Source organism: Petaurus breviceps, unplaced genomic scaffold (assembly GCF_028583685.1).
Source record: "Petaurus breviceps papuanus isolate PSGF00001 unplaced genomic scaffold, PetGlider_PUasm1.0 178, whole genome shotgun sequence".
Classification (NCBI taxonomy): Eukaryota; Metazoa; Chordata; class Mammalia; order Diprotodontia; family Petauridae; genus Petaurus; species Petaurus breviceps.
This window is the reverse complement of record NW_027185777.1, coordinates 17,425,668-17,452,676: the sequence shown is the minus strand read 5'-3', so window position 1 is coordinate 17,452,676 and position 27,009 is coordinate 17,425,668. Positions and strand designations below refer to the sequence as shown.

The window sequence follows — 27,009 nt, the reverse complement described above, 5'->3', positions numbered from 1 at the left end:
AAGAGTTAGGGTCTAGAACCCACAGGGGAAAGACCATAGAAAGTTATGGTTTAATCACTTTGATTCTGAGCAAAGCTGAGAAAACAACATTATAGTGATCCATTGCAACTAGATAATTTGTACCCTGAACAGTTTTTATCCCTGGGAAAAAAATTTATTTATTCACATCAAATGTGTGATTAGCTACAATGGATAAAATAGGAAATTCTCACTGGAGTAGATAAAAAGAGTGAGGAAAATAGGAACCAGGCATGAGCTCATTGATAAGAACAATTGCTTTCCTTTTTTCTCATGAGTGGTGAATGGCACTGAAAGAGTGAATTTTAGAGAACTATTTGAGAACTATCAGAGCTGAAATGGAAAAACCAGCTGGGATATGATGTTATACCCTCTTTCAGGATAGCTATTTTGGGAAGTGGGTTGAATAAGAAGCAAAGGCTTACTCAGTACTCGAGTACAGAAATGGATCTTTAATCTCTTCAGTGTGGATATCCCCTCCAATGATGTAGACAGTAGCTCATCCATACTTATCCATCTTGAGTGATACTTGTACATTCCCTCGCATGAAGGGTCCACCCACCCTCATAGGGTCCTTACCCATTTTCTTCTGATGCCTTTAACTTCAAATGGAACACATGGGTGAGTCACTGGCTATTTGTAATCTTCCCACATGATCCTTTCTTATCTTTAATGTACACATTTTTCTGCTATAAGTCATACTATTTCAAAGTTATTTGTAATGTAATGCAACCAATTCACACCTATTTAGGCAAACTCTTCAATTCCCTTTGGGTGATCATCAATTTCAATCCATCAGAGACATAGTTTTCTACGACTACTGAACAACTGTTGTATGAATTTAAGTCATGGAAATCAGTTTAACACACATATAAACCACAATTTTAGTGTCAGGAGTAGAAAAAAAGATGGTGAGGAAAAAGCCCCAGCAGCACAATTATTTCATGTTTGTTAAGCATCCTTAGATATAAACAAAAAAGTGTCATAGCTAATGACAAGCATTATCCTCTGAGTTTCTTCAAACATTATTTAGAGATAACAAGGTGTGACAGAACTACAGGTGACTCCTACCTTTGAAAGATACCGGTTGAGCCAAGATGGCGGAGTAGAAGCAGGACCTCCCTGCTGCTCCTGCTTCCACCTTCCCCGACCATGTAAAAAGGGGACCCTAGATTCGAGTCTCAGGCAGCAGAGGAAGCGGCAGCAGGTTGGTCGTGATCCCCTGCAGGTCCCGGCCCCGCGTCTCCAGGCTGCTCTCGGCAGCCACCCCACCAGCCCTGCCATGGCTCTGAAGCAGGCCCCGAAGCCCGAGTTCCAGGGGGGCGAGCGCGTGCTGTGCTTCTACTGGCCGCTGTTGTACGAGGCCAAGTGCCTCAAGGTGGCCATGGAGGACAAGCAGGTGCGCTACCTGATCCACTGCAGCGGCTGGAACAAGAACTGGGACAAGTGGGTGCCCGAGAGCCGCGTCCTCAAGTACTCAGAGGCCAACCTGCAGAAGCAGCGAGAGCTGCAGCGCGCCAACCAGGAGCACCAGGCCAAAGGCCGGGCGCAGGGCGGCGGCCTGGGACTCAGGGGCGGTGGCCCAGGACTCAGGAGAGGTGGCGAATCCTCGCTGCAGCAGCTGAAGCACATGGAGATGCTCTTCCAGAAGACTCGCATCACACCCTCCACCTCGGCCGGGGCAGCCGCTGCCATCTCCGGCCAGGCTGCAGCCTCCCCCGCAGAGGCCCCGGCCTCAAGAGCCGCAAGAGCAAGCAGAAGACGGGCGGGGCCGACGGCCCCCGGCCCCAGCACAGCCCTGGATGCCCTGCAACCCCTGTGGGGGTGCGCCCGTGGGGACCCCGCCTCCCAGAGCAGAGCGGTGGCCCCTACACGCGCCCAGCTGTGTGTGCAGATCCCCGCCGAGCTGAAGAGGCTGCTGGTGCGCGACTGGGAGCTGGTGACACAGCAGGGCCGGCTCTTTGCGCTGCCCGCCGCCAAGAGCGTGGACGCCATCCTGGATAAGTACTAGCCTTCCAGCGGGCGCACGGCCGCTGCAAAATCGCTGAGTACTCGGTAGACGAGCTGGTGCGTGTCATCCGCAACTACTTCAACCAGCTGCTGGGCACACAGCTGCTGTACGAGGCCGAGCGGCCGCAGCACGGTGAGGTGCGCCACCCTGAAGCGTCAATGTCACGGCTCTATGGCGGCCCGCACCTGCAGCGTCTGTTCGTGCGCATGAGGGACCCGCTGGCCCACAAGCCCTTCGACGACCAGAGCCTGGTGCTGCACTTCGACAACCTGTACAAGGAGGCGCCCCGGAGGCGAGCCAGCAGAAGGCGGCCTGAGCCCGTCTGGGGACACTGCCTTTCAGTCCTGGGCTTTGTTTGGGGCTTAAAGTCAGAGGACTCCAGAAGCGGCTGGGTTGGGTTTGGGGGGTTTTGTTCTCTGACGAGTATGCCAACTTTGAGCGCGGTTGCAGTGTGTGGAGGGTTGGGGGGGGTGGGGGGAGGGGGGTTGCAGTAGCTACTTTGCAAGTCATTGTTTTCTGAAAGTAAATAGAAGAGGCTACCCAGGTCCCTATTGTTTCTGACATTCTGAGTTACTTTTTTTTGTTATAAACACCATAGCCAGTAACTAAGTACCAATGGTACATATATACGTGTAGTGATTTACTTATCGTTCTTCCTAGAACTGGCCTGTTTTCAGATTTGATGCTTAATCGTATATTTTGTGTACCCAATGTAGTCACTAGGAAGTCATTTGTTATTGATAAGGGGGATGTGGTTAACGTAAAAATAGCTTTTTTTTCCCTTGCTATTATCTCTTTACAAATATAATAGTATGCTTTTGGTTCACTTCAAGAAAAGCTTATTGCTGGGCCCAAGATTCTTCTAGTTATAGATTCCTAGTTTAACTTGTAATCTTAAGTTCCAGAATCCAATTTATATTTATGTGATACAAGACTAATGCAAATCTCTGTGAAGGACATTTTTATGTTTGTTTGTTTTTTTATGTAAAATATCCTGATTTACAGCTTTCATGAAAAAAATAATCACTTATCCACAAACCAAAAAAAAGGGGACTCTAAACAAACTTTGGAGATGCAGAACCCACAAAATGACACAGAGAAGCTAACCTCCCACTGAGGACAGCCCACCAGGCTGACAGGAATCGGCCAGCATAGTGCTCTGGGAGCAGAGCCCAGCCCCACAACAAGGCTTTAGCCCCAGGGTGGGCCTAACCAGCCATCCACCAGAGGGACTCCAGATCAGCAGCAGCTGTGGCCGTTTCCAGATTTCTCAACACACAGATGCGAAGGACAAAGGGAGAGGTCAGTGCAATCTGGACTTTGGGACCAGTAAGTGGCAGTACGTGGCTTTTACCTCCAGGGTGAGAAGCCGCTGAGACACCAGCACAGCCAGCCAGCGCCAGGTGGCAACGTCAGCTCCTGGTCTGCAGAGTGTAGGGGGATCAAGCACCAGTCTGAGGGGTAATCACTTTTGCTTTAACCTCCTTGGATCTGGATTGTAGTCTAGGGTGAAGGTCCTGGGGTGTATGTCCAGCTTGCCAGAGTGTGTAGAGACCTCAGAGAGGGTACCCATCTAATACCTCCAGCAACTGAGAAAACCCTAGCATTTGGGATGAAAGCTCCCCTGTCTGGTGGCAGAGTCCTGCTGTGGTGGCAAAAAGCCCAGGGGTCAAGTGACTGAGGGGTGACATGACCAGGCAAAGGAAACAAAGCAGACAGAAGATTCCAACATTACACTCCGATTTTGAGGACAAAAAGGATCAAAGCATGGAACAGGAGGAAGACAGTGAAGTCAGAACTCCTGCACCAAAAGCTTCAAAGGAAAATACAAGCTGGTTACAGGCCACAGAGGACCTTAAGAAGCAGATAAGAGAAGTGGAGGAAAAATTAGGAAGAGAAATGAGAACAATGCAAGAAAATTATGAAATGAGAGTCAACAGCCTGACTGAGGAAAATAACACCTTAAAAAGTAGACTAACTCAAATGGCAAAAGAGGCTTAAAAAGGCAATGAGAAGAATGCCTTAAAAAGTGGAATTTGCCAGATGGAAACAAAATCTCAAAAGCTCAATGAGGAGAATCATGGCTTCAGAATTACGCTGGAGCAAATGGAAGCTAATGACTTTATGAGAAATCAAGATGCTGTTAAACAGATACAAACAAATGAAAGAATAGAAGGCAATGTGAAATATCTCATGGGAAAAACCACTGACCTGGAAAATAGATCCAGGAGAGATAATTTAAAAATTATTGGACTACCTGAAAGCCACGATCAAAGTAAGAACCTAGAAATCATCCTCCAGGAAGTTCTCAAAGAAAACTGCCCTGATGTTTTAGAACCAGAGGGCAAAATAGAGGTTGAAAGAATCTATCGATCACCTCCTGAAAAAGATCCCAAAAAGAAAAGTCCTAGGAATATTATAGCCAGGTTCTGGAATTCCCAGATTAAGGAGAGAATATTACAAGCAGCCAGGAAGAAACAATTTGAATATTGTGGAAAACAATCAGGATAACCCAGGATCTGGTAGCTTCTACCCTGAGGGATAGAAGGGCTTGGAATATGATACTCCAGAGGTCAAAGGAGCTTGGATAAAAACCAAGAGTCACCTACCCAGCAAAACTGAGTATCATGTTTCAGGAGAAAATATGTTCATTCAGTGAAATAGAGGACTTTCAAGCATTCTTGCTGAAAAAAAACAGAGTTGAACAGAAAATTTGACATTCAGATACAAGAAGCATGAGAAGGTAAACAGGGAAAAGAAATCCTAAGGAACTTATCAAAGTTGAACTATTGACATTCCTACATGGAAAAACAATAATTGTAACTTATGAAACTTTTCTCAGTAGTAGAAGGGAATAGAAATATATATTTCTATATTTCTATATATGAGGGTATATGGGAATATGAATACATATGTGAATGTGTTTATATATATATATATATGTTTACAGGTATACATAGATAGAGGGCACAGGACCAATTTAACAGGAAGGGATGATACTTAAAAGGTGAAATTAAGAGGTGAGAGAGGAATATAATGAGAGGAGATGGGGAGAGACAGAATGGGGTAAACTATCTCATACAGAAGAGGCAAGGGGAAATGGTTACAATGGAGGGGAAGAATAGGAAGACAAAAGGGAATGGGTCAACCTTATTCCCATTGAATTTGGCTTAATGAGGGAATGAAATACACACTAAATAGGGTATCTCACCTTACAGGAGAGTAGGGGGGGAAGGGGATGAGAGAGGGGATGATGAAAGGGAAGGCAGGCTGGGGGAAGAGGGAAGTTGGAAGCACCCACTTTCGAAAAGGGAATGGGATCACAGTAGAGAATAGAACAAATGGGAGGTGGGATAGGAGGGAGGGAAATATAGTCAGTCTTTTACAATATATCTACTATGCTATTGTTTTGCATTAGCCATACATGTACAACCTATACTGAACTGCTTATCTTCCCAGTAAAGGTGGGTGACAAGGGAGGAGGGGAATGAATCTGGAATTCAAAGTTTTAAAATCAAATATTCAAATATGTATGTGTATATATATATATGTGTGTGTGTGTGTATGTGTGTATGTATGTGTATACTATTATCAATACTATTTTATATGTAATTGGGAAATAAGATATACAGGCACTGGGGCACAGAGATCCACTGGAAAAGTCGAAAGGGGTATGGGAGAAAATATGGGAGAGAGCACATTGGAGAAGGGGATATCCTGTGGGACAGCTATTTGGGTGGGGTAGGGGAAAAACGGGGAGAAAATTTGTAACTCAAAATCTGGTGTAAATGAATGATGTAAATCAGAAGTTAATAAAGCATTTGAAAAAAAAAAAAGAAAGATACATACCGGTTATGTGACCCTGGATAGTCATTTAGCATCTCTAAAACTCTAAATTACATTGGTAGATGATATTTCTTCATTAGCAGTTCCTGATACCAATAAGGTCACAAATCTTTTCCAAAAAAAGATACCTTCCCCCCAAACCCTCCCACAAAAACTGCTATCAGGTTGCTTTACTTTCTATTTTAATTTCCATTTGTTTGGGTTTAAAAACAGTGAACAAGCTACCTAATATTTCCATAGACTTAATAGCCTAAAAATGCTTTCCTTTTAACAGGCCACTACTATCCAATGAAGTAGTTTGTTGAAGTATCATTATCTCCACTTTACAGGTGAGGAAACTGAAAATTAAAAAAAAAGTTAATATCTTATCCATGGATATATAACTTGAAACTTAAACTCAAATCTCCTGACTCCAGGTCCATTGGCTTTCTGATACAACAATGCCAAAGCTTCTGTCCTTGGTAAAGACTACTTAAGCCTGAGATATCATTTTGCCCTATATTCACAGTTAGTTTAGTTTCTTCGAACCTGTGATCTCATCACTCAAGGAAGTTCCTTACTAGTAGCAAAATGGATTGGCACCTTCTCCTTATATTTAAAGCATTGCTAGGAGTACTGAAAGGTTGAATAATTTGCCCAGAACTTCATTGTCTCCATTTTACACCACCACTATTGAATAACATTTGCAAATGGCAATTGTTTGGGAATGAAAAGAACTACAGAAAGTTCAGAGCCAATGTAAAATAAAGAGTATGAAGAATTAAATTCTTTGTCTACACAAATAAAAGAAGAAAAAATAATTCCAATGGCTATTTAGTCATCACATCTTACATCATTGGTGGGAAGCAGAAGTAAAATGATCGTCACAAAGATAACTGCAACTTTTATGATAATAAGTGCCACAGAAGATGAAGAGGAAGTGGAATTCTATGAAGACTTGACAAGATTTTCCAAAGTTAACATGCACTTTGATATTCAGTGACTTCCATTCAAAGTCAAGTCAACAAGCATTTATTAAGCACCCACTATGTGCCAGGGACTATGTGAATATCTGGGGATACATACCCAAAAGAAATCAAAGGAAAAGGAAAAGGACCTGTATGTACAAAAATATTGATAGCAGTTTCTTTTGTGATGACAAAGAATTGGAAACTGAGAGGGTGCATATCCATTGAGGAATGGATGAAGAAGTTATAAAACATAATTGGGATGGAATATTATTGTGCTATAAGAAAGGATGAAGAGGGGGCGGCCAGGTAGCACAACGAGTAAGAGCACCGGCTCCAGTGTTGGAATGACTTGGAGATTGAACCCTGGGCTCAGACACTTAGCACCTACCCAGAAACACCTGGCCGTGCAACCTTGAGCAAGTTACTTAACCCCAATTGCTTAGGGGCGGCCAGGTGGCTCAGCGAGTAAGAGCACCAGCTCTAGTGTCGGGATGACCTGGATCAAATCCAGCCTCAGATACTCAGCACCACACCCAGAAATAACTGGCCATGTAACCTTGAGCAAGTTACTTAACCCCTATTGCTTTAAAAAAAAAAAAAAGGATGAAGAGATAGTTTCAGAAAAAAGAAAACCTGGGAAGACTTATATGAACTCACGCAAAATGAAGTGAGAAGATCTAGGAGAAGACTGTACACAGTAACAGCAATATTGTAATGATAATCAACTGTGAAAAGGCTTAGCTTTTCTGATCAATACAATCATCCATGATAATTTCAAATACTCATGTTGGAAAATATTACCCATAGCCAGAGAAAAAAGTGATTGAATCTGAGTGCAGATTGAAGAATTTTAAACTTCATTTTTCTCTTTTTTTCCCACAATATAGCTAATATGGAAATGTTTTCCATGACTTCATAAATTTAAATGGGTTTCTATTTTTGGCCTTATAAATGTATGAGGGAGAGGGTAGAAGAAGGGAGAGAGTTTGGAGCTGAAAATAAACATTTTTATAAGAACTGGAGATACAAAGAAAATCCATAAAAGTCTATTTGCCCTCAAGGAACTCACAGTCTAATGAGAGAAACAACATGCAACTATATACAAACAAGGTATAAATAGAATATAATAGAGCTAATCTCTGCAGAAAGGTTTTAAGAAGAATAGGAAAGACTTCTTACAGAAGGTGAGACTTTATCTGAGATGTGAAGGACATCAGGAAATCCAGACAACAGAGATGAGGGTGGTGAGAATTCTAGGCATGGGGTACAACCAGTGAAAATAATCAGTCAGGAGATACAGAGTCATAAGAAACAACATGGAGGCCAGTATTACTAAATCACAGAGTATGTGGATGGGAATTAGGCTTATGCAAGAGAAAATCAGGGGGAAAATTGGAAAATAGACAGCTCAGTTTCTAAAAAAAATGGCCAAAAGCTTGTAGACTTCTCAGAAGCCTAACATTTATAAATCACGAATACTTTCTCACAGTATTGACCATGGTATATTCTGAAGAACATCAGAAAGAAAATGAAATTGACTGCATTTTAACAGGCAGGAAACTACAAGCTACTGATGCAGGAATCAGATCAGAATTAGCTCTGGGTATAGTCAGATCATCAACTAGTAAAAGCAAAGATTGAAATCAATATTACATTATCTGACTAGAAATGAGAAAATTATACTCTGAACTACTGCAACAGTTCAAAAATGACTTATTCAAATGAGCCCCAAACTAAGAAATAGAAAAAGGCAATGAAATTTATCTTGATTATCACCTTCTATTACAAGTTTTGGTGGTGTAAGATAACCATTGCAATAAAAATGACAAAATAACCAAGAAACTACCTTATCCTATAAGCAATTAGCCTTCTTACCAGAGAAATACAGCAACCATGGATAACACTGGTTTAGAATATGACTGCATTCATAAAGCCCTTTGGTTGGTGATGGTAGAAGACTAAAAGTAGTATCAACACCTTGCAACGGAAACAAAAACACATATTCAAGAAGTTAGGCATGAAACACAAACCATCCGTGTCATCCCAAGATCATTCACAGATGGAGTTGGCAGGAGAACCTTACATCATTAGCAATAGGGAAAATACCATATTTGGACCCTAACACTTCAGGACCCAATGTTATACAAAAAAAGTAGAATGGCTTATAGACCAAATTGAGAAGAATCTGGAATTTGACCAGACCAAGGACAAACCGAAGAAATACATTCTGGAGAGCATGAAATATTGAAGTTACTTGATAGTTCATCTCAGGGAGGGGAAGAAAGTGAAATAAAAGGGGAAGATCATAGATGATATTGACACTTAGAAAAGGCAACAGAGAATATTGATAAAAACAAACTTGTATGTCTCCTAGAAAATCTCTATGGAAATGAACTACACGTATATCAGGGGTATTCTCATAAAAAATATGAGAAGGCAAAATGTAGAGTTTTTCAAATAATTCCTTACATCAGATCACATTTTTAGAAACACAACTGACTAAAAGGTAAAGAGAATGAATTCAAGGTCCCACTGGGAAGTCCTCCTGAAGGGTCCCTTATAAAGAAGTTCTCCAGGTGCCCCTGTTAGCAGATAGTACTAAACAGATTTCATCAAGTCCCAGAGAAAGCCTAGGTCTCTTCAATGAGATAACCATTACTCTTTAAAAATAGTGCTATTCCATTAGTATTCCTGTAACAGCAGAAATGCTATTTGTAAATAGTTCCTGAAATAATGTACTCATTAGGAACATTTGAAATTCTTTCATTTTCATCAATGCAGGATGTGACAAAGAGAGGTGGCCCTCTTTCCTGAGTGGGAGAAAAATTGGAATAATAAGAAATTCTACAGAAGTTGTCCAAATTGGAAGTAAAGGGGACAGAACAAACTCTGCCTCAGTGGATTATAATCAGACCAACTACAGTAACTGAGTGCTACACTTGGTTCCTAAACTCTACACCTGATAAAACTTGGTGAGTTTAAGGCAATCTACTGGAATGCATTTTTGATGAAACTCTTTCCCTCATAAGTAACTTTACTGCTATCTCTAAATGGACATAGTCTGGTTATCTTTATTGAAACTCCATATATTGTTGAAATTCTGTGACTTCATTCTTCTTTTCTCATTTCTAATTTTTCGGACTGCCCTCCTATCATCTATAGATTAAAAATCACAGAATGAGGTGACCTCAAACTTCAGCTAATCCAAGACCCTTATTTTACAGATAAGAAAACAAGGAAGGTTGATGACTTGCCTAAGTTCACCTAGTATCAGAAACAACATTTGAACCCAGGTCCTTTGACCAGAGTCAGTATTCTTTCCCCTGAACCATAATATCTTGCCCATTCAAAACATTTCAAAGATAGAAGGAAAACTTAGAGATCATCTGGTTCAATATCATCTCACAGATGAGGAAACTGAGGAATGGAGCTGGTAAATGGTTTCCCCAAATTCACATAGAGAGTGAGTCAAGTTGGAAGAAGATCCTAGGTATTCCAACCACTACTATACTTCTTTTTCTAAAGTATTATACTCCCTCCAGTCCCTATCACACACTCCTTATGTAAAAACAAACAAAAAAACCTTAATTTGTCATTTTATCAATTTGCTGGAATTTAGAATTTAGTTTTAGTATAATTTTTTTAAAAAATAGAACTCATGAGAAAATGAGAGGAACTGAGAGAAGTTAAAAAAAAATCCCACATATTAGCTATGCCATAGGGGCTCAGCCTACACAGCAGTTTTTAATAAAAACTAGAAGTTTTGATGTTGCTAGAAAACTGAAATAACCCAAACTACTTGAACTGTCATTCTCAAAACCCATATGGGAAAAATCATTCTAGGTCCTGACCATGCTGGTGATTATCTAATTGCCATAGGGCCAAGCATACTGAAAGACAGTAACTAAAAGGAAATACTGAAGGGAAGCTTACATTCAAATAACAATGACAAGCATTTTTTACAAACACCATCTGCATTTTGAGCTGAACAATAAGAAGGCTGCTTTCTGCCCAGCTTTATTAGATGAATGTGGTCCCAGATAGGACTTCAAAGATGCTTTACTTGGCTCAATTCCCAGGATTCTGACAGAATATTCTTAAACCCACCACATACCAAACAGTACATTACAACATCACATTGTCTTTGCCATAACCAACTTGGGATGAGTAGGGATTTGCATTAGGGGAAATGGAACATCCATTGACATCCAGCATGGGGAAAATGTTTAATAGTCTCTACATCAGTGGGTAGGAGAGAAATATCAAGGCTTCCACCTCTTCTGGTGATCTAGTACTGTTCTATGATCTGGTAAAGTCAGAATCAGATTTCCCATAATACTCATGATGATGACCTTGAAAACCTGTAAAATCCCCAAGGGTCATCTAAATCACAAAACATGAATGCAAATGTGTGGTTTAGTGTTAAGGGTTTTTTATTCCAGATCCTTGAAAACATCCAAGTATAGCATATAAATATCTCTATAACAATAAGTATCCCACCTTTTAAGTTGAAATTGTTTTTAAGGCAACTGCCACTCAATTTAATTTAAATTTATGTGTGTTTCTTTCTGGTTTTGTGTGTGTATTTGTGATGTAATATGATGTGGTGTGTGTATGTGTATTTGTAGAACAGACCTATGATTTCATTAGTATATGGAGCTCCCTATAATAAACCTCCAGTATCAATGCAGATGTACAAAGTCTCTTAAAGTTATAGTTTTAGACTTTCCTGGAGAAGTCAGAGGTTAAGTGTCTTGACCAGAATCAGATAAAGAATATGTTTCCAAGTAGAGACTTGGACTTGGGTCTTACTGACTCCAGGGCAACTTTGTATCTACCACACCTAGGTATGTGACCACATGTATGTGTGTGTTCCCTGTCATATGAGACTAAGGGGATGTAAATAACTGCAATGTTTGGCTGAGGAACTGAAAGAATTAATGATGCAGTAAGGGTTGAACTGGTGTAAATTGTTAGGTGGTAGAAAAGGCAATAGCTTTCTTATCTCCCCACCTGGCTACCACGTGTCCATAAATGCATAGTGACTGTTTCTTTTGTCTTTTGGGCTTATTCTTTCCAGACCTTTGGTGAATAAGCATCTATAGATGGAATAGACCAGATTAACACACTTTCAAACTTTGAAAGATCTGAAAAGTTATCAGAGGTCCCCCTGACAACCAAAGCATCTAGTAGAGACAACCAGAGCTAGCAGCAGCAGTGGCTGAATCTGGGGAGGAGCTAGTCCTGAGAAACAACTATTCTGATTTTGCAAAAAGCTTTTCAATTTCACTAATCAAGGTTATCTATTTTATTTTTTGAAATTGCCTCTGTCTTTCATCCCTTAACCATAGCTATGAAAAGTCTATAATCTGCTGCTCTTCTCTTTTTTATGGTATAATCTTTAATATTCAGGTCATTTCCATTTTGAATTTATTGTGGAAGATGGTATAAAGTCTTCATCTATGCCTAATGTCTGCCAGAGTTCTTTCCAGTTTTCCAAGTAGTTCTTTTAAAATAGGGATTCTTTCCTTGGTAATGTATGTTTTTAGATTTATCAAAACTATTTTTGAGTTCAAATGTTTCTAATTCCTCCTTATCTGGCCTGCTCCATTGATCTACTTTTTTTTCTACAATAACTTTCTAATTGGTTTTCCTGCTTCCAGACTCTCCCCTCAGCAATCCGTCATACACAACAGGGCTACCAAAATAATCTTCTGCAGGCAAGTGACCAAATTGCTCCCCTGCTAAAAAAAAATCTACAATGACTCCTCATCATTTCTAAAAAACAGGACAGAATACAAAATAATAAGCCTGACATTTAAAGACTTGAAGAGTCTGGTGCTGGCCTACATTTTAACATTTATTTTACATTGTTCTCCTTCACACACTCCAAGTTTCTAGTCAGCCTGGCCTCCTAGCTATTCCTACATGCCATCTTCCATCTATCTCTCTGACTTTGTACAACAATATCCCAATACCACCCCACCTCTTAAAATCTCTAGTTTCCTTCGAAATTCAGATCAGGTGGCAAGAAATCTTTACAAATTCCCTCCAAGTGTCAGTGTCTTCTCCTTTTGGAATTTACCTGTGATCAATCTGTTCACATGTAATCAACCCACAGTTGTAGTATGAAAGCTCCCTGAAGGCAAGAAATATTGCCAGAGGTTTTTTATCCTTATCTCCAGCACCTAGGATAGTGTCTTTCCCTCAGAAGGTATTAAATGTTTTTTCCTCACATTGAGCAGAAGAAGGAGAATTTTCACACTAGATGGACAGTGACAATTATTTGTTGCTGAGTTATTTTCAGTCATGTCCTACCCTTCATGACCCTGTTTGGGGCTTTCTTGGCAAAGATACTGGAGTAGTTTGCCATTTCCTTTTCCAGGTCATTTTACAGATGAAGAAACTAAGGCAAAGAGGGTTAAATGACTTGCCCAGGGACACACAGCTAGCAAGTGTCTGAGGAAATATTTAAACTCAAGAAGATGAGTCTTCCTGACTCCAGACCTGCCATTCTATCCACTGTGCTACCTAGCTGCCCTCTTGAATAATTAGAAAGTGAATAAGATTCATATACCAAATGCAACACTGACCTAGCCAGATGATAATGTCTACAGTTATGACTTCTTGGAATTCTGCAAGTAAAGAGAAGTAGTCAAGGTGAAACAAGATACTCTGTGAAAAAAAAACTGAATAAATCTAGGTTTAGGCTCATTTCCTATCAATTTGATTCCTGGTGAAATGGACTACTGATGTAAGAATACATGATTCAGCAAGTCAAACAAACAGATGTCCCTGGACTGACTTGATCTGAATCATTTTTTGCTCTATGTTGCATTTTCTTTGCCCCATGTGGCCCCAACACACACAGTTTCCTAGGGCACCTGGATCATTCAGAACCCAAGAGGATGACACCTTCAGTTGGAAAGTTGGAGCTTCTCCATGGAAAAGGGAGTGTAATAAGCAAATCTTCAAGCTAAAAGCACACCAGTCACAAATATCTCAGTGCAAGTTGCTTACTGCTGCTTGAAAGAAAGAAAGAAAAAAGATTTGTCTCCTGTGGTTTTTGTCAAGAATTGCCTGGCTATTAGAAACCTCCACCTGCCCTACCAAGTATCTGTTCCTACATAAAATGAAGAACATACTTGAAATTAATCTAACACCTCTCTTCTCAGGAGTCTGAAGCCTTTAAAAATGATGCATTCATTTTCACAGCTTTTAACAAGGTGAACAGGTGGGAAGTTGCCATCTCCTCCCCGTATTTGGTGGTGGAAAGCAAGCCTGGATTCTGAAATTAAACAATAAAGCTTTGCCTTTTGTCTAGCACTTCCTGATTTTCAGGGTGTTTTTATATATTATTTCACTGGCTCCCCACTAGAATTCTAGTGAGGGAGGTAGAGCAGGTATTATGATGAGCCTTACTATAGCTGCCATTTCTAAAATAATATCACTTTTATTACCTTTGTACAGAGAGGAAGAACTACTTGGTCAAAGCTATTTAACTAGCTAAGTACCTAGCAGAGATTAGCATAGCCTCTTTGTTCAGCTCTTCCTTTTTTCTATATCCTGTCTCTCTCATTATTTTAAATTGAATGCTAAGGAGAAGGATGGAAAGAAAGAGGTCAAGTAAAGAGTTATCCCTGGGAAATAATGAATCCGTGGGATCAGTGCTGCAGGCTGGGAGCTAGCCAGTGAATCAGGGAAGCAATCAATAAAAGAAAAAGAGGTGTCTTCCCCTGCTAGTCCTAGAAAAAAAACTTAAAAATGAAAACCTAGTTTTCCAGTTCTTTGTAACACTGGTTTCCTTGCTGTTCCTTGAACAAGCTCTCTGACTTCTATCTCCTGAATCCAGGCATTTTTCACTGGCTGTCCCTCCTGCCTGGAATACTCTCCCTCCTCATCTCTGCGCCCTAGGTTCCCTGGCTGTCTTCAGTTCCCAGATAAATTCTCACCTTCTACATTAAGCCTTTCTCAATCCCTCTTGATTCTAGTCTCTTCCATCTACTGATTATTTCCAAATTATAGTATATCTAACCTATTTGTACATAGTTGTTTGACTATTCTTGCCAATAAGACTGTGAGCTCCTTGATATCAGAAACTGTCTTTTGCCTTTTTTGTATCCCCAGTGCTTGGCACAAAACCTGGCACATAGTGAATATTTAACAAATGTTTATTGGCTGATCACTGAATGACATAAAGCAATCCCTCTACCTGTGTCAAAGCAAAGTAAGGTGAGCATACTTTCACATCCATCTCAGGCTTCTCTGTTGTGATAGCTTTGCCTGTTCAAGTCTCCTTCTGATACATACTTTCATGCAATTTCTTTTATCTAAAAACATGCCGGGTAGAACAGGACTTAAAGGATGAGATGTCTGTTGGATTGGAGATTTGCATTGATCTAAGTATCTGTGTTTCCTCCCTAGTCCCTTGGTTGTAATTAGATCTACATTTCAGTGATCATTCTATAATACTGGGTGGAACACCAGCTCGAGCAACAGTCAGTCCAGATGCTTTTTAATTGGCCAAAAATGAATCAAAGAGCTCCAACCATTTAGTTTAAATGGACATAAATACTCCCAAAATGGTTTGCAGAGGCACTTGTACTTCGAGGAGGAAGACCTCAGAGGTCATCACTTCCACCCTCCCCATTTTATGAATAAGGAAACTGAGGACCCAGAGAAATCCTTATTTGCCTATAGTTTCAAAGCTACACTAGAATAACACTCACTCCTCCTAAAAGAAGGCTGGAGAGAGTTTTGCTGATTTAGGTAGCCTGTGTAAGCTACAAATGAAGCCAGGAGTTTCTGGAGCTCAAACATTGTGTTTTCCTGAAATAAAACACCATGCTGTTTAAACATTGCCCAACAAATAGTACAGTTTGCCAACTATGATGAGTAAATTTTACTTTCCGAGTCCTATTTAAACAGTGTGAGCCAAGAAGAAGGAAAAAAAGAAAGAACAAAAGTCAAAGGAAAGAAACACCTGAACATCTACCTTAATGCTCCAGGAAAGTTTCTATAAAAGGAACATGGGTAACAGACTCTAGCACACTCTGAAATTCCTCCCCCTCAACAAATATATATTAAGAACTTCATTAACAGATATTAATTTAATCTGGGGTTTAAAAAGCCATTTTGACAATCTTTATTGAAATGGTAATTAATTATCAAATCTACATTTCATTCTGTGCTTCACAGAAAAGTATTTGTACAATTTTCCCCACTAAATATACATAGCCTGAAACATTTCTGGAGTCTCAGTCAGTAGAATTTCATAGGCAGCACCAATTACCAATAGTCCCTGATTAGCTGGCAACAACTGAAACCTGCACAGTATAGAGAAATGAAGGATACAAGCATAAAGCCAGACAGAGAACACATGCCATAGGATCATTATCATAGATGCTGAAAAGATACAACCAATTATTAATGTGTCAAAGCTTATTCTCAAGAGTACCCAATGATGCTCACTCAGGGATTTCCCTTGAGACACAGGCTGTCTTTGGAAAGAGAAGGAAAACAAAGGCAGGAGAAAACAAAAATCATAGAAAGTGAAAGTTAGAAGGCAGCTTAGTGACCTTTAGCCTAGCTGAAAGTCTGCACCTTTTCCACAGAATTATCTGGGAAGTTGGATCTTCTCCAAAACCTAACCCATGAATTGGGGTGCACAATAGGTCTAGGCCTATGAAAAATGAGATTTTTATCCTTAGAATCACCTAGCCTTTCTCCTGTAGAACCTACCCTCTTTATGGATAGAAATGGGCTTCTATAGGTTGTGCTAAGGCACTAACATCTGGTGGGGTAAGGGTGGGTGGGAAAGAAAGTGCTACTTCTTTCCTGGAATCCACCATTCCCAAGTTTGAGAATTAACCTGCCCAGTTGCACCCAACCAGGACACAATGCCTCCATCACATGCCACTCGGCCTGAGGATTTATGACACACTAGATCCTCACTACTGGAGACAGGCAGCAAATACTAAACTTCTCTACAGTGATTGTAGGGTCTGTCCCCTCAACCCCAGCAGAATTTTTCCCAGGTTCCAGAATTCCTAACTACAACTCAGTCTCCAAGTAGCATGAGTGGTATAGACAAAATTCAAGTACCTACCCATGCACTAGACTCACCTCTGCCCATTTCCCTAATTAAAATGTGCCTGTATCATGTCTCATTCTCTCCAGGTTATGTTCTGAACTAGTTTTCAAATTGGCAAATGGTCTGACTAAATCCTTTGCCCAAGGGTATTAATTACTAACAGGGAAATCATGAATATTAGAGCTGAAAAGGGATACTAGAGTTAGCATTTCTCTCTTCTATGAACTCTAGTAGGTTTTTTTTTAAAGGTCTTATGAACACATCTCATTCTCCTGTGTATTACACGTAAAAGCTCTATTTCCCCTTTAAGCTTCGAAGTTTCTTGAAGTCAGAGACTATATCTTATTTTTCTTTGCATCTCTCTCATTCCCTTGCACATGGAAGAACCAGTCAAAAAACATTTATTAAGTGCCTACTCTGTACATCAGGCACTATGCTAAGTGCTAGGGATACAAAGTAAGGTAAAAGACAGTCGCTGCCCTCAAGGAGCTCACAGTCTCATGAGAGAACATAACAAGCAAATAACTATGCACAAACAAGCTACACATAGGATAAATTGGAAATATTTTGGAAAAATAAATTGGAAATTCCATATTTTTCTCCAGTGGCACAATGAACTTATGGGATGTTAAAGCTGGAATCAACCTTAGAGAGCATTCAGCCCCATCCCTTCATTTTCAACAGAAGGAAACTGAGGCACTGAGAAGAGTAATATCTACAGCTAACCAGTGAAAGAGCTGGGTGTAGACACACTAAAATATATTTATCAGTTATTGAATCTAGTCCAAATGCTGATTCCAGGGACTCACACAGTAACAAGAGTTGAGATTAATACCCTGGCCTCATTACTCCCAGGGCAGTGCTCTTCCTTTTATAAATTGCTGGCTTAATGTTTTACTACTCCAAGAACTGTGTTTATCCTTCATTCTCAAAGAGGACCATGACATCAGGGAATGATGACATGACTTGCAGTTGACTTGGATTTGAGTGAGGGAGAAGTGGGCAAGGTCACCAGCCTCACTTTCCCCTCCAGAGCCATCTGGGTGCAGTGGCCTAATCTCCACAAATATTTATACTTCAGTTGGACCACTCCCACATACATAAACCATGATCCAAAGGAACAGATGGGTGGCTAGATGGCTCCAGAGTGCACAGAGTACTGGACCTGAAAGTCTGGAAAACTTATCTTCCTGAATTCAAATCCAGTCTCAGACACTTGCTAGCTTGTGACCCCAGACAAGTCATTTAATCCTATTTGCCTAAGTTTCTTCATCTGTAAAATGAGCTAGAGAAGGAAATTGCAAACCACTCCAACATCTTTGCCAAGAAAACCCCTGAACAACAACAACAATGGAATGCATATTTAGAGATGTAATTTGAAGTCTACTAGCATCTATTAAATACCTACAAAGCCTGGGATTATAAAGAAAAGCAGAAAAAAAACCTAGCCCCTGCTCTTAAGGAGTTCACAATGTGATTTTAGGAATCATCCAGGCAGTACTGGTGAAGATACTTGTAAACTGTGGGAGCTTTTCTAGTACCCTTGAAATAATAATCATTCCCTGGTGGCCTATGTCTATACATTGGGCTAATCTTGCAGCATTACATTACAGTGGTAGATGTCTTCAAATGATGATCATAGAAACAGATGTAGAGTTCAGAAAGTAAAGTCAGTGTTCTAGTTCTTTGTTACACAAATGAGGAAAGTGAGACTCAGAGACATTAATAGACATACAAGTCTAGATCTCTTAAAGAATGAATCCGAATTTGAATCAGGTTCCTCTAACTCCAAATCCAGTCTTCTTGCCACTGCACCAAGGGAACAATGTAATAAACAACATAACATACTGTATTAAAAGGTGTATTGACCAACTACTCTTCTGCCACAAGTGTCATACCCACATAATATTATGAATTTCAAGGCAATGATTTTTTTTTTCTTTTTGCAAAGCTCTGTATCTCCCTTGTTAGATTCCAATGTGAGTTCTTTGAAGAAGTTTAGCCTGATAGGTTACATAGTTTTTCTTTCAGTTTTAAAATTAAGAGCCTTTCCACTCTAAATTTTAAGTATCACAGTAGAAAAAAATGTTTGCCATTGTTGAACTATGTTCACTGTCTAATTTAGTTTTTCTCCACTTTTTTTTATATGTATGTATATTTATATGCATACAGTCAACTGGTTACCAAAAATGTGTGAAACTAAATGTAGGACAAACAAATGTCATCAGTCTTCCATCTGTTAATCTCCTCCCTCTCTTTAGTTAGGTCTTAACTGACTGACTTTAGTTCAGTTTCATCTTTTACCTTCTTACTTCAAATAGATTTTATTAGGGGAAGTGGATACGTTCAAATAACTTGATCTTATAGTATTTGCATATATTTGTGTCAAATAAAGGACTTTTAAAAATCACAATTGGAAACAAATATGTGAGAATACCATAGTATTCTACTGTATTGTCTTTGAGATTCCCTCCCTTAAGGAGAGAAGTCCAATTAATTATTAGTCAAAATTTCCTAATTTAGATTGCATAGATAAGAATAAGTTAATTTGTCATCAGTTTAAGGGTGTGTGATGATGTTAGTCAAAGAGTTAGGATTAAGGGTAAATCAGGTTCAAAAGTTGGGATCACAGAAATGTGAAGTTGTAAATGAAAGGCCATGTTATGAACACAATTTATGCAGAGGACAGACACCAAGGAGACAGGCAGAAGAAACTGAATCGCAGTATCTGGATAGACCAAATAGAAGAGAAAACTTTACCCACAAAGTTAAAGCAGTTAAGAAGATTCTGACCAGAGGGATTTGTTTCAACAATACTAGTTGAGCAATGATACAAAAGGGTCAAAAGGATTTTATTGTTGTTATTCAGTCGTTTTTCAATCATGTTCAAATCTTAGTGACCCCATCTGGGGTTTTCTTGGCAAAGATATTGGAGTGGTTTGTCATTTCCTTCTCCAGTTCATTTTGCAGATAAGAAAACTGAAGCAAACAGGTTAAGTGACTTGACCAGGGTAACACAGTTAATAAGTGTCTGATGCCAGATTTGGATTCAGGAAGATATCTTCCTGATTCTAAGCCCAGTGCTTTATCCACTGTGCCACCTAGCTGTCCTAAAGGGACCATAGGATGACAGAATTTAGAGCTGGAAAGGATTTGGGAGATGATTTAATCCAACACTCTTATTTTACACATGAATAAATAGGCACTGAAATGCTTTTCTGAAAGCAACACAATTAGTTTAACAGAAAAGCTGGAATTTGTTGAGAAAAAGAAAATTACCCAATGCAGTTCAACAATTTCAAACTATGTCTACTGTAATGCTGAAGATTTGGAGCTGAATGGTTCAGACAATGGGATTACATGCCACCACTAGAGAGAAAATGCAAACTTTAGGGGACTAGAATGTGGACATTTATTTAGCACATGCATTTTTCTGAAGATGGATATTATCTTAGACTACTACTATCTCTGCAGGTAGGGATCATACAAAAGGTAATGGAGAAGAACATGATGGTTATAAGAAGGCTTAAACACTTTTAAAGGGAGGAATTCAACAGAAGAAGCAGCATAAAGCCTGTCATCAGGAAGAGAAATATATAATGGGGGAGAAAAGATAAGACAGTCAGGAGTTTGAATTCTACCTCAGACACATAGTAGCTATGTGATTTTGGAAAAGACTCTAACCTCACTGACTCTCAGTTTTTTTCATCAGTAAAATGGGAATAATAACAGTATCTACTTCATAGGATTATTATGAGGTAAAACATTTTGTAAATCTTAAAGCATTACTTAAGTGACATCTAATTTCATTATTGGTTTTTATTATTAAAAGTCCCTTTTCCAAAATAAGAAGTTTTGAGAGTATATAAGATGTCCCAAAAGTCAGGACAATTTTAAGCTTTAATAGCTAATAACTAAGACTTTTGGGACATTGTACTTGTCCTTTTTCCTTTATGAGTTGGTCATAAGTTTTGTTTTTGTTTTCTCAAAAATATTAACAGAAGCAGAAAACAAGCAACTGGCAAAGCCAATCTAGACGAGTCACCTTTGTAGATTGAGAGAATCATCTAAGTAGAACAGTGAAAAGAATACTAGATTTAGAATCTAAGGACCTGGGTTCAAATCCCAGCTCTGCCCTCTTACATCCTGTCTGATTGGCCAAATCCTAGTAACCTCCCTGTGCCTTGATTTCATAATCTGTAAAATGAGAGGGTTGGATTAGATGGTCATTAGTATTCTTTTCAACTCTAAGTCCTGTGCTCCAAGGTATGCTAGCTAAAGCTAAATCACACCAGGATTCAGTTAAAATTTACCAGCAGATATCTACTGTTCTCACTCCTAGTAGCTTAAATTAAGAGAAGACTACTAGACCAACATGCATCCAAAAGTCCTGGGGGAGTTAGGTGGAGTAGTGAATAGAGCACCAGACCTGGAGTCAGGAGGACCCAAGTTCAAATTCGGTCTCAGACACTTGACACACTTTACTATCTGTGTGACCTTGGGCAAGTCACTTAACCCCAATTGCTTTGCTTTCCTTACTCCAATAAATAAATAAAAATAAAATAAAACAAAAGTCTTAGATCCCATCTCCTTTTTCCTTTTGAAAGTACATTTCTCAGCCACCACTTCTTAAACCCTTCTTTTATAACCAACCAACCCATAATCCATCGGTTCACATGTGGATTTGTGTTATCATTGTGCTCTGAGTCCAGAGAAAGAAATATCTTATACTATACCCAGTATTAAGAAAGGTACCATTTACATATGCAAAAGATCTTGGATGACTCTAGACACTCCCCATGGGAATAAAGACTAATGGATGCTCAGCATAAGGGTGACTAAAGCTGCTTCTCAGTTTGCACCAGGGAAATCTGCCTTCAAGAGTGAAGAGCGGAAAGCAGAATCTCTGTAAATTTGATATTCAGCCTTTCTGAAATACTATACTTAAATCTTTACCAAGTTATCTAAGCATGAGTAGGTGTGGTCCCAATGTTATTGTCTCTTTGAGTATCAAAAATGAAAATGTTGTGAGACATCTTCTCTAGTGCTATGGAGTTATAAGTGGTTCACTAGTGAGTATTTGCTTTCACATACTTATATGTGTGACTTTCCATATGTGAAAGTGAATACCACTTTAATTATATGTTTTATTAAAAAATAACAACAAATGAAAATAGAACTAAACTTGCTTTCTAGAAATTCATAACAACTACAACAACAATGTCAATACTAATAGTAGTAATTGCTAGCATTTCTATGGCAGTATTGTAAGGTTTGTAAAATGCATGCGATCTGTTATTTCATTTAATTCTTACAATGACCCTGGAAGATAGGTGCTGTTATCATCCCCTTAGAGACAGAGCAGTAGAAAGCAGATACAGTTTAGGTGACTTGTCCAGAGTCACACAGGTAGTAAGTGTCTGAAGCAGAATTTAAACTCTAGGTCTTCTCAAGTCCAAGGCCATCACTCTATGGACAATACCAGCTATGAGCCACAATCTAAACTAATTAATTTCAATTCATAAATTAGAACAATTACTTTAGTCACTCCCTATAAAACTTACATCAGAAGATTTTTATCTATTTATTTTCATTTACTTTTCCTTGTGAAAGAAATTATGATTTCTGTCTTGTATTTAATAATTAATTATTGAAATCAAGATCAAAGTTTTGTTTTTTTTTTCCTTTTTTTTTACTTCCTCATCCAAAAATCAAGCAGAGTAGGAAATCTTGGGCAAAGACTATGGACTCTTGCTTATTGTGTTTGCTCAGACAGGTCTGGGAAAATGTAGAGTCTCCATTTTGTCACATAGGTGATGTGGAAATTGATAAGGCTCCTCAACCAAGCTTGGGTGATTCAAGTCATTATCCCTAAGACCCTCATTGGAATATAACCCAAGTCACTAATTGTAATATTCATTCTCTCATTAATTGTTAACCAATCAGAGTTGACTGCCACCCTCAGCGACACCCACTCTACCAAGGGTATATAAACTATGAACCCACTGCCATGATGGGGCCTTTGGACTTTGAGGGTGTCACTGACCACTTTTTATTAATAAATATGCTAGTTTTATTAATAAAATTATTAAATTACTTTGAAACTATGTCTTTCAAATTTTTTAACTATCACTTTTGTAAATGTCTAGAGATCATGGGTATTCCATTCTGCTGTTCTCTGCTCTGTAATATTTCATAAAGGTCTTTCCAGTTTTCTTTATATGTCTCATACCTATGGGTCTTTATTCTAATATAGCATTCCCTGTGCTACTATGGAAAGAGCTGGCTCTGGATTGAGAGAACCTTGGTTCCCATCTTACCTTTGACACTACTTATGTGACCTCAGACATAGGTTCTTGGACAAGTCATCTTAACCTCTCTTGGCTTCAGTTTCCTTGCCCATAAATTGAGGGAATTGCACTAGGTCCCACCCAACTAAGATCTCAGATTTTATAACATTCTTTTAATATACCATGATGTATTTAACCAGTCATCTATTATTGGACATTTAGATTGTTTCCAATTGTTGTTATTATTTTTATTTTACAATTACATAGGATGCTGCTCTGAAAATCTTAGGCAAAAAGAGTTTTTGTTTGTTTGTTTTGGTAAGACATTAGGGATATATTCCCAATAATGGAATTATTGGATCATTGGTTATGATAACTAATATAACATTTAGTGAGTACTACCAGACTGATCTCCAAAAAGATTCTGTAAGCAAAAACTTACACAAAAATCTAAGCTGAATTTTGGAATTATAAAATCTTAAATATATAAATTTAAATATAAATTTTTGAATTATAAAAATTTAAAATTATAAAAAACATTGTAGCTGGAAGGAAATGTGTATCCTCATTTTTTTCAGATAAAAAAGTGATATAACCCAGAGAGAGCATGCTTCCAGGAGGTCATACAACTAGCATGACAAACCAGGTCTCTAATAAAGGAATATTTTTGACACCCCTTTCCTCCACCCCTCTCAACAAGAACAGGTATGGGAAACAGATGGTAACTGGACCTGCCATGTGGTAAACACACAGGAGGGCAACTGAAGCCAGGGCAACTATTTGATAAAAGCTCTAGCTTAACTTTTAATGATATTCCATGGCCTTGCAGTGCTGAGTGATTCTCAGAGATGGATTAATTCGATGTAAAGCCATCAGGAGCCTGGGGTGCCTCCCCAGGAGAGAAGAATATGGAGAGCTTATAGGGCAAAAAATAGTAGACAGTCAGGGATTTGACCAATATCACCACAGCTGCAAACTACAAGGCAGTCTTCATTAGTATCCTTCAAAACCAAGTTCATCCAGATCCTAACCCCCAGATCTCAAATTTAATCTTGCTTATACTTTGCATATATTTAAGGCAGGTATGTGGTACAGCAGACAGAGTGTTGGATGATATAATAGCCGGCACCCAGAGCACACAGGATGACTTGCTAGCACAAGATCTTTGATCTGCTTTGCTAAAGGGAAGACAACTTTAAAAGGGGTCAACAATCTTACTTGAATTACAGATAAGTAGGAAATACAAACAGAGAAATTAGTACAGAAATTCAGTAGACAGGACTCCTACTATGTGAACAAAGTAATACAACCACTGGATTATATACATACATACACAGACCACTGGATCAGGAGAGCACCAACCTCTGAGTAGTCACAGGACTCTTAACAAATGTCTCCTCAGAGTTCTGTCCGGGGAATCAAAATGTCCTTCTTATAAGCGAACCTCTAAAGCAAAATACCAAACTCCCAGTATATATAGTTTCCAATTAATAGGCTCAGAGCCGGAAGGCATCACAACTCATATGACTCAGTGCCTAATTAGCTTAGCACCAAAAGGTGTGGAAGTCTTCCTACAAGCAAGCCTCCCCCTAAGCAAGCTCCTCCTTAGGCAAGTTCCTCCCCCAGAGGGCTCTGTGTGACTTCGGATGTATCACAGCTGTGGAAGTAGTAAGACATCCATGATTGAAATACCTGTGTACCTTTAGACCTGGGAATACAGGTCCTGTTCCAAGGCAAAAGGGGACATGTGTAGTCACATAGGCCTATTAATGGACAGGGAAGATCTTATTCCATTAACATCATAGATATAGAGTCAGGAAGACCCAAGTTCAAAAAACTTAATAGCTCTGTGACCTTGGATAAGTCGCTTACCTGTTGTCTGTCTTAGTTTACCCATCTGTAAAATGGAGTTAATAATAGCACCTACCTCCCAGATTGTTATGAGGATAAAATGAGATAATAAAGCATTTTATGAAGCACTTTGCAAACCTTAAAGCACTTTGTAAATGTTAGCTTTTTTATTATTGTCATTATGATGGTTTTGCATGTTACATAGTCTCCCTTTAAGCTCAGCAAACTTTGCAATCCCAGCACCTAATAGAGTATCTGGCACATTTTGTTTGTTTTGCACTACACCCCAAAACCATTTTACTTTGATATTGTCTATCCACCCTGTGGCTAAATGATTTTTATGAACATTGTCCCAGAGTGGGAGCACCTTGAAAGCAGGAAGTCTTTCAGTTTTTGGTTTGTTTGGTTTTTCTATTTGGTGGGGTTGTTTGGAATTAAGATTTTATTTCATAAACATAACCTTAACTCTGAAATGTAGCCAGATTTGTGGAAGAAAAATAGAAACAATACCCAAAGAGAACTGCAGAAACCGGGAGCAGAAGGATTACAGGGGATGAAAACAGAGATGGAGGTAAGGAGGGGTGCTCTCCCTAGTTACACAGGAACGGTTTGTGGTTAAGACTGTTGAGCTTACTTAAGCCCCTCATCACCCAAAGAAGGCCAAAAACCTAGACTAGCCAATTGGAGAGGATACTTTGAGGGCTCATCAACAATCCTTTGCTACACTCTCTGAGTGAACCTGAAAATTCCCCTTCTGTGTCAGCAACCCCAAAACTAGATTAAGCTGTTGAGGAGCATTCTCCTGTTGATGCCCCTCATAAGGAACAGGCACCTTGAACCAGACACCATCATGATCAATGACAATTTTTCTTGTTATCTTCTTGTTTTATGGCCATCTCTGGTTTAGACACTATCTTGTTATGGCATTCAATTGTTTTATGACATTTTCTTGTTTGTGGCTGGCAGAAACCAGATATCCTGGGGGCAATCTCTTGTTCTATGGAAACTATAATTTTGGCTAACCAAAAAAAAAATCCAGACATCCTGAAGTCAGGTGTTCTTCCTTGCTTATTGGGCACTATAATCTTGGCTGGCAAAAGACACAGGAATCTTGAGTTGGGGGGAGGGAGGAGAGAACACTTCCTTACTCTCTGGGTATATAATCTATTTCAACTAACCCTTTTTTGAGCTCAGTTGCTTACTGTAGTTCCCATGCATTCATATACATGCCCACTTTGAGAAAAATAAACATGCATACAGCCTAATTCTGCTTGTCTTCCTCAGAACTCTGGAGGTTGACAAAGACAAAAAATATTAGCTTAAGAGAGCTGTCCACATTCAGTAATGGGGATCTTTTTGCTAGGGCTGATACTTTGCCATGGCAGGAGCTGAAGCACTCCTTAGCTTCAACAATGTTTATACCAAACATCACATACTCGTAATCCAGTCAATCTTACCATAATATTTAAAAAACCAAGAGTCATTTATTCTGGGCCCAGAATTTGCCATAGAAAAGATGCCAGGAGTGGTATGCTTCAGCATTTAGTTCTCCTCTGCCAAAGATGGACTTGCCACTAGCTCCATTATGGCCTGTGAAATCACTAGCCTGGCCCATGAATTTGGAAATAACTCTGTGAAGGAAGAACCTTTTGTAACCAAATCTCTTCTCTAGAGTACTCAAAGAACAGAAGATTTCTGCTGTCTACAGAATTTTGTTGCAAATAGCTAGAAGGCAATACAGCCAACAATGTTGAAGAACACAATGCGTTTTGGACATGGCTCCAGGTGACAGGGCTGGGAGAAGTCACAGAGGCAGTTGAGACAACAGCAGCCCAGTTGTACCTCGAGGATCCAGGGAAGTCTCATGCTTTGAGGGCTTACCAAAGAGTTCTCATACAATCAGTGTTTAATAAATGTTTTTTTCATTCATTCATTCATTCATTCATTCAT

General features: G+C 39.3%; 1 protein-coding gene and 1 pseudogene across 1 annotated transcript in view; one reads left to right on the top strand and one right to left on the bottom strand.

The window, feature by feature from the left end:
- The window catches only part of GPR158 (G protein-coupled receptor 158), a 446,391-nt gene that overhangs the window by 148,182 nt on the left and 271,200 nt on the right, over positions 1-27,009 (bottom strand). The gene's annotated exons all lie outside the window — the stretch shown is intronic.
- The window catches only part of LOC138159813 (mortality factor 4-like protein 1 pseudogene), a 26,111-nt pseudogene continuing 402 nt past the window's right edge, over positions 1,301-27,009 (top strand).